The sequence below is a fragment of the Ranitomeya imitator genome, chromosome 8 (assembly GCF_032444005.1).
Source record: "Ranitomeya imitator isolate aRanImi1 chromosome 8, aRanImi1.pri, whole genome shotgun sequence".
NCBI classification, from domain to species: domain Eukaryota; kingdom Metazoa; phylum Chordata; class Amphibia; order Anura; family Dendrobatidae; genus Ranitomeya; species Ranitomeya imitator.
Genome location: NC_091289.1, coordinates 100,551,543 through 100,563,998, shown reverse-complemented (window position 1 = coordinate 100,563,998; position 12,456 = coordinate 100,551,543).

Here is a 12,456-nt window from a genome sequence, read left to right as displayed (position 1 = left end):
GAGACCCTTTCTGAACAAAGCTGCCAGCGCAGATTCATTCCACTGAGTGAGTACTGACCATTTCCTAAATTTCTGACAATATACTTCTATATCATCCTGACCCTGGCACAAAGCCAGCAAATTTTTCTCAGCCTGATCCACTGAATTAGGCTCATCGTACAGCAATCCGAGCGCCAGGAAAAACGCATCGACACTACTCAATGCAGGGTCTCCTGGCGCAAGAGAAAATGCTCAGTCTTGAGGGTCGCCGCGCAAAAAAGAAATAATAATCAAAACCTGTTGAATAGGATTACCAGAAGAATGAGGTTTCAAGGCCAGAAATAGCTTACAATTATTTTTGAAACTTAGAAACTTAGTTCTATCTCCAAAAAACAAATCAGGAATAGGAATTCTTGGTTCTAACATAGATTTCTGATCAATAATATCTTGAATTTTTTGTACATTTATAACGAGATTATCTATTGAAGAGCACAGACCCTGAATATCCATGTCCACACCTGTGTCCAGAATCACCCAAATGTCTAGGGGGAAAAAAAAAAGTGAACACAGAGCAGAAAAAAAAAAATGATGTCAGAACTTTTTCTTTCCCTCTATTGAGAATCATTAGTGAGGCTCCTTGTACTGTTATGTTTGCTAATGACAGGTGTTATGAAGGCAATCCAGAAACACAGTGTGCTTAGCGATCAGAGCGCACACAGTGATCTGACAAATACCCAAAAATACAAGAACGAGCTCTGAGACGTGGAAACTCTGTAGACTGCACACCTGATCCTATCCTAAACACAACTAAAAGCGGCTGTGGATTGCGCCTAACAACTACCTAGGCAACTCGGCACAGCCTAAGAAACTAGCTAGCCTGAAGATAGAAAAATAGGCCTGACTTGCCCCAGAGAAATTCCCCAAAGAAAAAGGCAGCCCCCCACATATAATGACTGTGAGTAAGATGAAAAGACAAAACGTAGGGATGAAATAGATTCAGCAAAGTGGGGCCCGATATTCTAGGACAGAGCGAGGACAGTAAAGCGAACTTTGCAGTCTACAAAAAACCCTAAAGCAAAACCACGCAAAGGGGGCAAAAAAAACCACCGTGCCGAACTAACGGCACGGCGGTACACCCTTTGCGTCTCAGAGCTTCCAGCAAAACAAAAGACAAGCTGGACAGAAAAAAAGCAACAAAAAAGCAAAAAGCACTTAGCTATACAGAGCAGCAGGTCACAGGAACAATCAGGAGAAGCTCAGATCCAACACTGAAACATTGACAAGGAGCAAGGATAGCAGCATCAGGCGGAGTTAAGTAATGAAGCAGTTAACGAGCTCACCAGAACACCTGAGGGAGGAAGCTCAGAAGCTGCAGTACCACTTGTGACCACAGGAGTGAATTCAGCCACAGAATTCACAACAGCTGTGTGGAACTTTATGTCCCACAGCAGAAACAGAGGGCAGAAGATTTTAGGTGATCTGTTTGCACCCACACCCGAAGGTACAGCAACATACAGAGCCCGGAGTCATCTGAGAGACTCCTGTAAAAAGGCTTGCGTTGCCTACCATAGGGTACTGTCTTAGGACAGGAAAAGAGAGTACCTTGTGTGAGGCCTAAGACAGTAAGGGACTCGCCTTACAGAGCAAGAAGGAAGGCTTACAACCTCAACTGGAAGGGGGATCCATAATTGCTTCCAGGCCAACTGGACCTCACCTACACCTGTTACCGATACCCAGGACTATGGCCGTGAATCACCAGTAAACAGGTAAAGAGACTGCAACTTAGTGTCCTCTGGTTATTTCTGGCACCACACCATCTTTGCCAAATACACCGGGAGCCCTAGAGACCCAGCTTCTCCTGTGGGAAGCCATACCATCCCTGCTGCCACATCACCCCAGTGGACCCCTTTAAGCAGCGTCGGTCATCCATGACTGAATACCACAGGTGGCATCACGAACATTCTTATTTCTAATCACCCCTTTAAAGACCTTTCCCATTTAACTTGGACACCCAGGGCCATGGACCGGGTTGCTGCCACCGTGACCTCCCCTTTAATGACAACCGGACCCGGTACCAAGTAACCCCTAGGCCCTGATGGGCGCTCCAACTGCCTTTACTGTAAAGTGGTTTGACTTAATGGAACACCCAATAAATATGTGTGTAGAGAAGCCCCAAAATAATAGAAGGACCAAGCTGCAAAAAAAGAATGTGGAAAGATCGGAGTTATGTATCTGTATAGTGTTCTGTGGCGCCAGACGCTGAATAAAAAATCCTGCCCACCTCCACTACCCCGACATAACAGCATCAGAGGGGCTGAGCAAGGGAGCGCTGTCAATCCATCATTGAGGTACCGAAGGGCATTCTATTAGCCTCTGTATTTATCGCCGTTAACCCCTTCATTTTCCGCCCTTAACCCGGTCTCATATCTACTCCCAGAGCACACTACAGCATATGGTTTCCTGAGGACCACAAGTATCTATACATCAGCCTGCAGCCTTCCTGAGGCACACTATACAGATACATAAATCCCATCTTTCCACATTCTATTTTTGCAGCCTGGTTATTCTATTATTTTGGGGCTTCTCTACAAACACATTTATTGTGTGTTCCATTAAGTCAAACCACTTTACAGCAAGGGATTTCTCTTTTATTTCTATTTTGATGTTGATACTCGGTGACTTTGTGATGTACTTATATCCTTGTAAAGCATGCACTTTACTGCTACTAAATGTGCCTATTAGCCACATGTTTTTATCTATGTTATGTATTGTATATATGATATTTTTGGGGCATTATTTTTATTTTGAACTTTGTAATCTGTTTACTTATGTGAATATGAGTCGCCCGTCAGGGAAATGGGGCACTCGGTACTGGGTCCGGTCGCAATTAAAGGGGTAGTCACGGTGGCAGCGACCCGATCCGTGGCCCTGGGCGCCCAAGTGAAAGGGACGGTCTTTAAAGGGATTGTGGTAATAAGGAAAGTTTGTGACGCCACCCGTGGTTTTCGGTCAGAGGTGACAGACGCTGCTTAAAGGGGTCCTCTTGGGGCGATGGCACTGCAGCAAAAATGGTGTCACTTCCCACATGTGAAGAGGTGTCCCCAGGGCTCCCGGTGTATTTGGCAGGGATGGTGAATGCCGCAAATAATTGGAGGACACAGGGTTGTAGTCTTTACCTGGTTTACTGGTGTTAAGCAACCTCAGTCTAGGGCACCGGCAACAGGTGTAGATGTAGTCCAGGCAGCCCGAAGACAGGTGGAAATCCCCTTCACAGGTCAGTTAGGGAGCCATCCACTATGCGCTGGTCTGTAGTCCCTTGCTACCTGTAGTTGTCTAATAAAGTTCTCTTTCTTCCCCTGTCCAGGGACAGTACCTGCACAGTAGGCAACTTGAGCCGTTTCTTTGGGGTCTCTTTCCACAGTCACTCCATGTGCTTTACAGAAGTTTATAGCATTGACCCATGAAAATTAACCCCTTAATCCCATATGACGTACTATCCCGTCCAGGTGCCCTGGGACTTAATTCCCTGTGACGGGATAGTACGTCATATGCGATCGGCCGCGCTGTTGTGAATTTGCTTTTTGGCTCCCTCTAGTGGTTACTAGTTTTTTGACTCTGGTTTTTCTGTCTTTCCTTTTATCCGCACCTGGGTCGTTAGTTAGGGGCGTTGCTTTATTAGCTCCCTGGACACTCAGTTCTAGGCCTGGCAACGTAGTTATCAGAGCTAATCTGCTGTGCTCTTGTCTACTGATCCTGGTCCGGTTATTCAGCTAAGTCATTTACTTTGCTTTTTGCTATTTGTTTTTGGTTTTGTATTTTTGTCCAGCTTGTTCCTAATCTGTATCCTGACTTTTGCTGGAAGCTCTAGGGCGCTGGTGTTCTCCCCCCGGACCGTTAGACGGTTCGGGGGTTCTTGAATTTCCAGTGTGGATTTTTGATAGGGTTTTTTGTTGACCATATAAGTTACCTTTCTATATTCTGCTATTAGTTAGCGGGCCTCTCTGTGCTTAACCTGGTTCATTTCTGTGTTTGTCATTTCCTCTTACCTCACCGTTATTATTTGTGGGGGGCTTCTATCCTGCTTTGGGGTCCCTTTCTCTGGAGGCAAGAGAGGTCTTTGTTTTCCTCTACTAGGGGTATTTAGATTCTCCGGCTGGCGCGAGTCATCTAGGATCAACGTAGGTATGACCCCCGGCTACTTCTAGTGTTGGCGTTAGGAGTAGATATATGGTCAACCCAGTTACCACTGCCCTATGAGCTGGATTTTTGTATCTTGCAGACTTCCACGTTCCTCTGAGACCCTCGCCATTGGGGTCATAACAGTTTGCCAGGCCTATATTAAATGTTTAATGCATTGCAAAAGAGGGATTATAAGAAAGAAGATTCTGAGTTTTTTTTTTTTCTCCTCTCTCATTTTTTTTTTTTTTTTTTTTTTTCTTCATCCCCTTTACCTCAGAGTGGCTTATGCTTGCTGCAGACATGAATGTCCAGACCTTGATTACAAGTGTGGACCAGCTGGCTACTCGTGTGCAGGGCTTACAAGATTATGTTATCAGAAGTCCTGGGTCAGAACCTAAGATACCGATTCCTGAACTGTTTTCCGGAGACAGGTTTAAGTTTAGGAATTTCAAGAATAATTGTAAATTGTTTTTGTCCCTGAGACCCTGTTCATCTGGAGACTCCGCTCAGCAAGTAAAAATTGTTATTTCGTTCTTACGGGGTGACCCTCAAGATTGGGCTTTTTCGCTGGCGCCAGGAGATCCGGCATTGGCTGATATTGATGCGTTTTTTCTGGCGCTCGGTTTACTTTATGAGGAACCCAATCTTGAGATTCAGGCAGAAAAGGCCCTGCTGGCTATGTCTCAGGGGCAGGACGAGGCTGAAGTGTATTGCCAAAAATTTCGGAAATGGTCCGTGCTGACACATTGGAACGACTGTGCACTGGCCGCTAATTTTAGAAATGGTCTTTCTGATGCCATTAAAGATGTTATGGTGGGTTTTCCCATTCCCACAGGTCTGAATGATGCTATGGCACTGGCTATTCAAATTGACCGGCGATTGCGGGAGCGCAAGACCGCAAATTCCCTCATGGTGTTGTCTGAACAGACACCTAATTCGGTGCAATGTGATAGAAAAACCGCAAATTCCCTCATGGTGTTGTCTGAACAGACACCTGATTTAATGCAATGTGATAGAATCCTGACCAGAAATGAGCGGAAAATTCATAGACGCCGGAATGGCTTGTGCTACTACTGTGGTGATTCTACACATGTTATCTCAGCATGCTCTAAACGTATAGCTAAGGTTGTTGGTCCGGTCACCGCTGGAAATTTGCAACCTAAATTTATTCTGTCTGTAACTTTGATTTGCTCACTGTCGTCTTATCCTGTCATGGCGTTTGTAGATTCAGGTGCTGCCCTGAGTCTTATGGATCTGTCATTTGCTAAGCGCTGTGGTTTTACTCTTGAACCATTAGAAAATCCTATTCCTCTTAGGGGTATTGATGCTACGCCATTGGCAGCAAATAAACCGCAGTATTGGACACAGGTTACCATGTGCATGACTCCTGAACACCGCGAGGTGATACGTTTTCTTGTTTTACATAAAATGCATGATTTGGTTGTTTTAGGGCTGCCATGGTTACAGACCCATAATCCCGTCCTGGACTGGAAGGCTATGTCAGTTTCTAGTTGGGGCTGTCGTGGTATTCATGGGGATATCCTGCCTGTGTCTATTGCTTCTTCTACGCCTTCGGAAGTTCCGGAGTATTTGTCTGATTATCAGGATGTCTTTAGCGAGTCCAGGTCCAGTGCATTGCCTCCTCATAGGGACTGTGACTGTGCTATAGATTTGATTCCAGGCAGTAAATTTCCTAAGGGAAGACTCTTTAATCTGTCGGTACCTGAACATACCGCTATGCGTTCGTATATCAAGGAGTCTTTGGAGAAAGGACATATTCGTCCGTCTTCTTCCCCTCTTGGTGCAGGATTCTTTTTTGTGGCTAAAAAGGACGGATCTTTGAGGCCTTGTATTGATTATCGGCTTTTAAATAAGATCACTGTCAAATTTCAGTATCCTCTGCCGCTGTTGTCTGACTTGTTTGCCCGAATTAAAGGTGCCAAGTGGTTCACCAAGATAGACCTTCGTGGTGCGTACAACCTTGTGCGCATTAAGCAAGGTGATGAATGGAAAACCGCATTCAATACGCCCGAAGGTCATTTTGAGTACTTGGTGATGCCTTTTGGGCTCTCCAATGCGCCTTCAGTTTTTCAGTCCTTTATGCATGACATTTTCCGGAAGTATCTGGATAAATTTTTGATCGTTTATCTGGATGATATTTTGGTTTTTTCTGATGATTGGGACTCGCATGTGGAGCAGGTCAGGTTGGTCTTTAAAATTTTGCGTGAAAATTCTTTGTTTGTCAAAGGCTCAAAGTGTCTCTTTGGTGTACAGAAGGTTCCCTTTTTGGGGTTTATTTTTTCCCCTTCTGCTGTGGAGATGGACCCGGTCAAGGTCCGAGCTATTCTTGATTGGACTCAGCCCTCGTCAGTTAAGAGTCTTCAGAAGTTCTTGGGTTTCGCTAACTTCTACCGTCGTTTTATCGCTAATTTTTCTAGCGTTGTGAAACCTTTGACGGATATGACCAAGAAGGGCTCCGATGTAGCTAACTGGGCTCCTGCTGCCGTGGAGGCTTTCCAGGAGTTGAAACGCCGGTTTACTTCGGCGCCTGTTTTGTGCCAGCCCGATGTCTCACTTCCCTTTCAGGTTGAGGTGGATGCTTCGGAGATTGGAGCAGGGGCCGTTTTGTCGCAGAGAGGCCCTGGTTGCTCTGTTATGAAACCTTGTGCCTTTTTCTCTAGGAAGTTTTCGCCTGCCGAGCGAAATTATGATGTGGGCAATCGGGAGTTGTTGGCCATGAAGTGGGCATTTGAGGAGTGGCGTCATTGGCTCGAGGGTGCTAAGCATCGTGTGGTGGTCTTGACTGATCACAAAAATCTGATGTATCTCGAGTCTGCTAAACGCCTTAATCCGAGACAGGCCCGCTGGTCATTGTTTTTCTCCCGCTTTGATTTTGTTGTCTCGTATTTACCAGGTTCAAAGAATGTGAAGGCCGATGCTCTTTCTAGGAGCTTTGTGCCTGATGCTCCTGGAGTCGCTGATCCTGTTGGTATTCTTAAGGATGGAGTTATCTTATCAGCTATTTCTCCGGATCTGCGACGTGTGTTGCAGAGATTTCAAGCTGATAGGCCTGAGTCTTGTCCACCTGACAGACTGTTTGTTCCGGATAAGTGGACCAGCAGAGTCATTTCCGAGGTTCATTCCTCGGTGTTGGCAGGTCACCCGGGAATTTTTGGCACCAGAGATCTGGTGGCCAGGTCCTTTTGGTGGCCTTCTTTGTCAAGGGATGTGCGGTCATTTGTGCAGTCCTGTGGGACTTGTGCTAGAGCTAAGCCTTGCTGTTCTCGTGCCAGCGGGTTGCTCTTGCCCTTGCCTGTCCCGAAGAGACCTTGGACACATATCTCCATGGATTTCATTTCTGATCTTCCGCTATCTCAGGGCATGTCTGTTATCTGGGTGATATGTGATCGCTTCTCCAAGATGGTCCATTTGGTTCCTTTGCCTAAGCTGCCTTCCTCTTCCGATCTGGTTCCTGTGTTTTTCCAGAACGTGGTTCGTTTGCACGGCATCCCTGAGAATATTGTGTCAGATAGAGGATCCCAGTTCGTTTCCAGGTTCTGGCGATCCTTTTGTAGTAGGATGGGCATTGATTTGTCGTTTTCCTCTGCTTTCCATCCTCAGACTAATGGACAGACGGAGCGAACCAATCAGACTTTGGAGGCTTATTTGAGGTGTTTTGTCTCTGCTGATCAGGACGATTGGGTGACATTCTTGCCGTTGGCTGAGTTTGCCCTTAATAATCGGGCTAGTTCCGCCACCTTGGTTTCGCCTTTTTTCTGCAACACTGGTTTCCATCCTCGCTTTTCTTCAGGTCATGTGGAGTCTTCTGACTGTCCTGGGGTGGATTCTGTGGTGGATAGGTTGCAGCGGATCTGGAATCATGTGGTGGACAACTTGAAGTTGTCACAGGAGAGGGCTCAGCGCTTTGCCAACCGCCGCCGCGGTGTGGGTCCCCGACTACGCGTTGGGGATTTGGTATGGCTTTCTTCCCGCTTTGTTCCTATGAAGGTCTCCTCTCCCAAATTTAAACCTCGTTTTATTGGTCCTTACAAGATATTGGAAATCCTTAATCCTGTATCTTTTCGTCTGGATCTTCCTGTGTCGTTTGCTATTCACAATGTATTTCATAGGTCCTTGTTGCGGCGGTACGTTGTGCCTGTAGTTCCTTCTGCTGAGCCTCCTGCTCCGGTGTTGGTTGAGGGCGAGTTGGAGTACGTGGTGGAGAAGATCTTGGATTCTCGCCTCTCCAGGCGAAGACTTCAGTACCTGGTCAAGTGGAAGGGCTATGGTCAGGAGGATAATTCCTGGGTGGTCGCCTCTGATGTTCATGCGGCCGATTTAGTTCGTGCCTTTCATGCCGCTCATCCTGATCGCCCTGGTGGTCGTGGTGAGGGTTCGGTGACCCCTCACTAAGGGGGGGGTACTGTTGTGAATTTGCTTTTTGGCTCCCTCTAGTGGTTACTAGTTTTTTGACTCTGGTTTTTCTGTCTTTCCTTTTATCCGCACCTGGGTCGTTAGTTAGGGGCGTTGCTTTATTAGCTCCCTGGACACTCAGTTCTAGGCCTGGCAACGTAGTTATCAGAGCTAATCTGCTGTGCTCTTGTCTACTGATCCTGGTCCGGTTATTCAGCTAAGTCATTTACTTTGCTTTTTGCTATTTGTTTTTGGTTTTGTATTTTTGTCCAGCTTGTTCCTAATCTGTATCCTGACTTTTGCTGGAAGCTCTAGGGCGCTGGTGTTCTCCCCCCGGACCGTTAGACGGTTCGGGGGTTCTTGAATTTCCAGTGTGGATTTTTGATAGGGTTTTTTGTTGACCATATAAGTTACCTTTCTATATTCTGCTATTAGTTAGCGGGCCTCTCTGTGCTTAACCTGGTTCATTTCTGTGTTTGTCATTTCCTCTTACCTCACCGTTATTATTTGTGGGGGGCTTCTATCCTGCTTTGGGGTCCCTTTCTCTGGAGGCAAGAGAGGTCTTTGTTTTCCTCTACTAGGGGTATTTAGATTCTCCGGCTGGCGCGAGTCATCTAGGATCAACGTAGGTATGACCCCCGGCTACTTCTAGTGTTGGCGTTAGGAGTAGATATATGGTCAACCCAGTTACCACTGCCCTATGAGCTGGATTTTTGTATCTTGCAGACTTCCACGTTCCTCTGAGACCCTCGCCATTGGGGTCATAACACGCGCTCACGGGGGGAGCGCGGCCGATCACGGCCGGGTGTCAGCTGCCTATCGCAGCTGACATCCGGCACTATGTGCCAGGAGCGGTCACGGACCGCTCCCAGCACATTAACCCCCGGCACACCGCGATCAAAGATGATCGCTGTGTGCCGGCGGTGCAGGGAAGCATTGCGCAGGGAGGGGGCTCCCTGCGGGCTTCCCTGATACGATCGGTACACGGTGATGTACTCACCGTGTACTGAGCGTCTTCTCCCTGCAGTCCCCGGATCCAAAATGGCCGCGGGGCTGCATCCGGGTCCTGCAGGGAGCACTTCCGGGTCAGGATCAGGCTGCAGCTGCAGCTCTAATCCTGCCCGGCTGTATGTCAGATCACCGATCTGACAGAGTGCTGTGCACACTGTCAGATTGGTGATCTGTGATGTCCCCCCCTGGGACAAAGTGAAAAAGTAAAAAAAAAAATTTCCACACGTGTAAAAAAAAAATAAAAAAAAAAAATTCCTAAATAAAGAAGAAAAAAAAAATATTATTCCCATAAATACATTTCTTTATCTAAAAAAACAAAACAATAAAAGTACACATATTTAGTATCGCCGCGTCCGTAACGACCCGACCTATAAAACTGGCCCACTAGTTAACCCCTTCAGTGAACACCGTAAGAAAAAAAAAAAAAAACGAGCCAAAAAACAACGCTTTATTATCATAATGCTGAACGAAAAGTGGAATAACATGCGATCAAAAACACGGATATAAATAACCTTGGTACCTCTGAAAACGTCATCTTGTCCCGCAAAAAACGAGCCACCATATAGCATTATAACCAAAAAATAAAAAAGTTATAGTCCTCAGAATAAAGCGATGCCAAAATAATTATTTTTTCTATAAAATAGCTTTTATCGTATAAAAGCGCCAAAACATAAAAAAATGATATAAATGAGGTATCGCTGTAATCGTACTGACCCGAAGAATAAAACTGCTTCATCAATTTTACCAAACGCGGAACGGTATAAACGCCTCCCCCAAAAGAAATTCATGAATAGCTGGTTTTTGGTCATTCTGCCTCACAAAAAATCGGAATAAAAAGCGATCAAAAACTGTCACGTGTCCGAAAATGTTACCAATAAAAACGTCAACTCGTCCCGCAAAAAACAAGACCTCACATGACTGTGTGGACCAAAATATGGAAAAATTATAGGTCTCAAAATGTGGAGACGCAAAAACTTTTTTGCTATAAAAAGCGTCTTTTAGTGTGTGACGGCTGCCAATCATAAAAATCCGATATAAAAAATGCTATAAAAGTAAATCAAACCCCCCTTCATCACCCCCTTAGTTAGGCTTGGTTCACATTGCGTTAATGGGTTAACGCTAACGGACAGCGTTGCACGGCGAAAATGTCACAACGCCGTGCAACGGGTCCATTAGCACACCCATTGACAGCAATGTGATTTTCGGGTGTAGCGCATCGCTAGAGCGTGCCATTTTCGGCTTGCGCTAGCAAGGTGTCGTTCTTTTGTGGCGCGCCTCGGACGCTGCTTGCAGCGTCCGCGGCGCGCCCGAGGTCCGATCCCCGATCTTCCAGAGCGGGGACGTTAACGCGACCACTAAACACGACACCTAAAAAGACATTGCGTTAGCGCAATCCGCTAGCGCTAAACGGATTTCCCTAACGCAATGTGAACCTAGCCTTAGGGAAAAATAATAAAATTAAAAAAAATGTATTTATTTCCATTTTCCCGTTAGGGCTAGGGTTAGGGCTAGGGTTAGGGCTAGGGTTAGGGTTTGGATTACATTTACGGTTGGGATTAGGGTTGGGATTAGAATTAGGGGTGTGTCAGGGTTAGGTGTGTGGTTAGGGTTACAGTTGGGATTAGGGTTAGGGGTGCGTTTGGATTAGGGTTTCATTTATAATTGGGGGTTTCCACTGTTTAGGCACATCAGGGGCTCTCCAAACGCGACATGGCGTCCGATCTCAATTCCAGCCAATTCTGCATTGAAAAAGTAAAACAGTGCTCCTTCACTTCCGAGCTCTCCCGTGCGCCCAAACAGGGGTTTACCCCAACATATGGGGTATCATCGTACTCGAGACAAATTGGACAACAACTTTTTGGGTCCAAGTTCTCTTGCTATCCTTGGGAAAATAAAAATTTGGGGGGCTAAAAATCATTTTTGTGGGAAAAAAAAAGGATTTTTTATTTTCACGGCTCTGCGTTGTAAACTGTAGTAAAACACTTGGGGGTTCAAAGTTTTCACAACACATCTAGATAAGTTCCGTGGGAGGTCTAGTTTCCAATATGAGGTCACTTTTGGGGGGTTTGTACTGTTTGGGTACATCAGGGGCTCTGCAAATGCAACGTGACGCCTGCAGACCAATCCATCTAAGTCTGCATTCCAAATGGCGCTCCTTCCCTTCCGAGCTCTGCCATGCGCCCAAACAGTAGTTCCCCCCCACATATGGGGTATTGGCGTACTCAGGACAAATTGGACAACAACTTTTGGGGTCCAATTTATTCTGTTACCCTTGTAAAAATACAAAGCTGGGGGCTAAAAAATCATTTTTGTGAAAAAAAAAAAGAATTTTTATTTTCACGGCTCTGCGTTATAAACTGTAGTGAAACACTTAGGGGTTCAAAGTTCTCACAACACATCTAGATAAGTTCCTTAGGGGGTCTAGTTTCCAAAATGGTGTCACTTGTGGGGGGTTTTAATGTTTAGGCACATCAGGGGCTCTCCTAACCCAACCTGGCGTCCCATCTCAATTCCAGTCAATTTTGCATTGAAAAGTAAAATGGCGCTCCTTCCCTTCCGAGCTCTGCCATACGCCCAAACAATGGTTTACACCCATATATGGGGTATCAGCGTACTCAGGACAAATTGGACAACAATTTTTGAGGTCCAATTTCTTCTTTTACTCTTGGAAAAATAAAAAATTGGGGGCGAAAAGATCATTTTTGTGAAAAAATATGATTTTTTATTTTTACGGCTCTGCATTATAAACTTCTGTGAAGCACTTGTTGGGTCAAAGTGCTCACCACACCTCTAGATAAGTTCCTTAAGGGGTCTACTTTCCAAAATGGTGTCACTTGTGGGGATTTCAATGTTTAGGCACATGAGGGGCTCTCC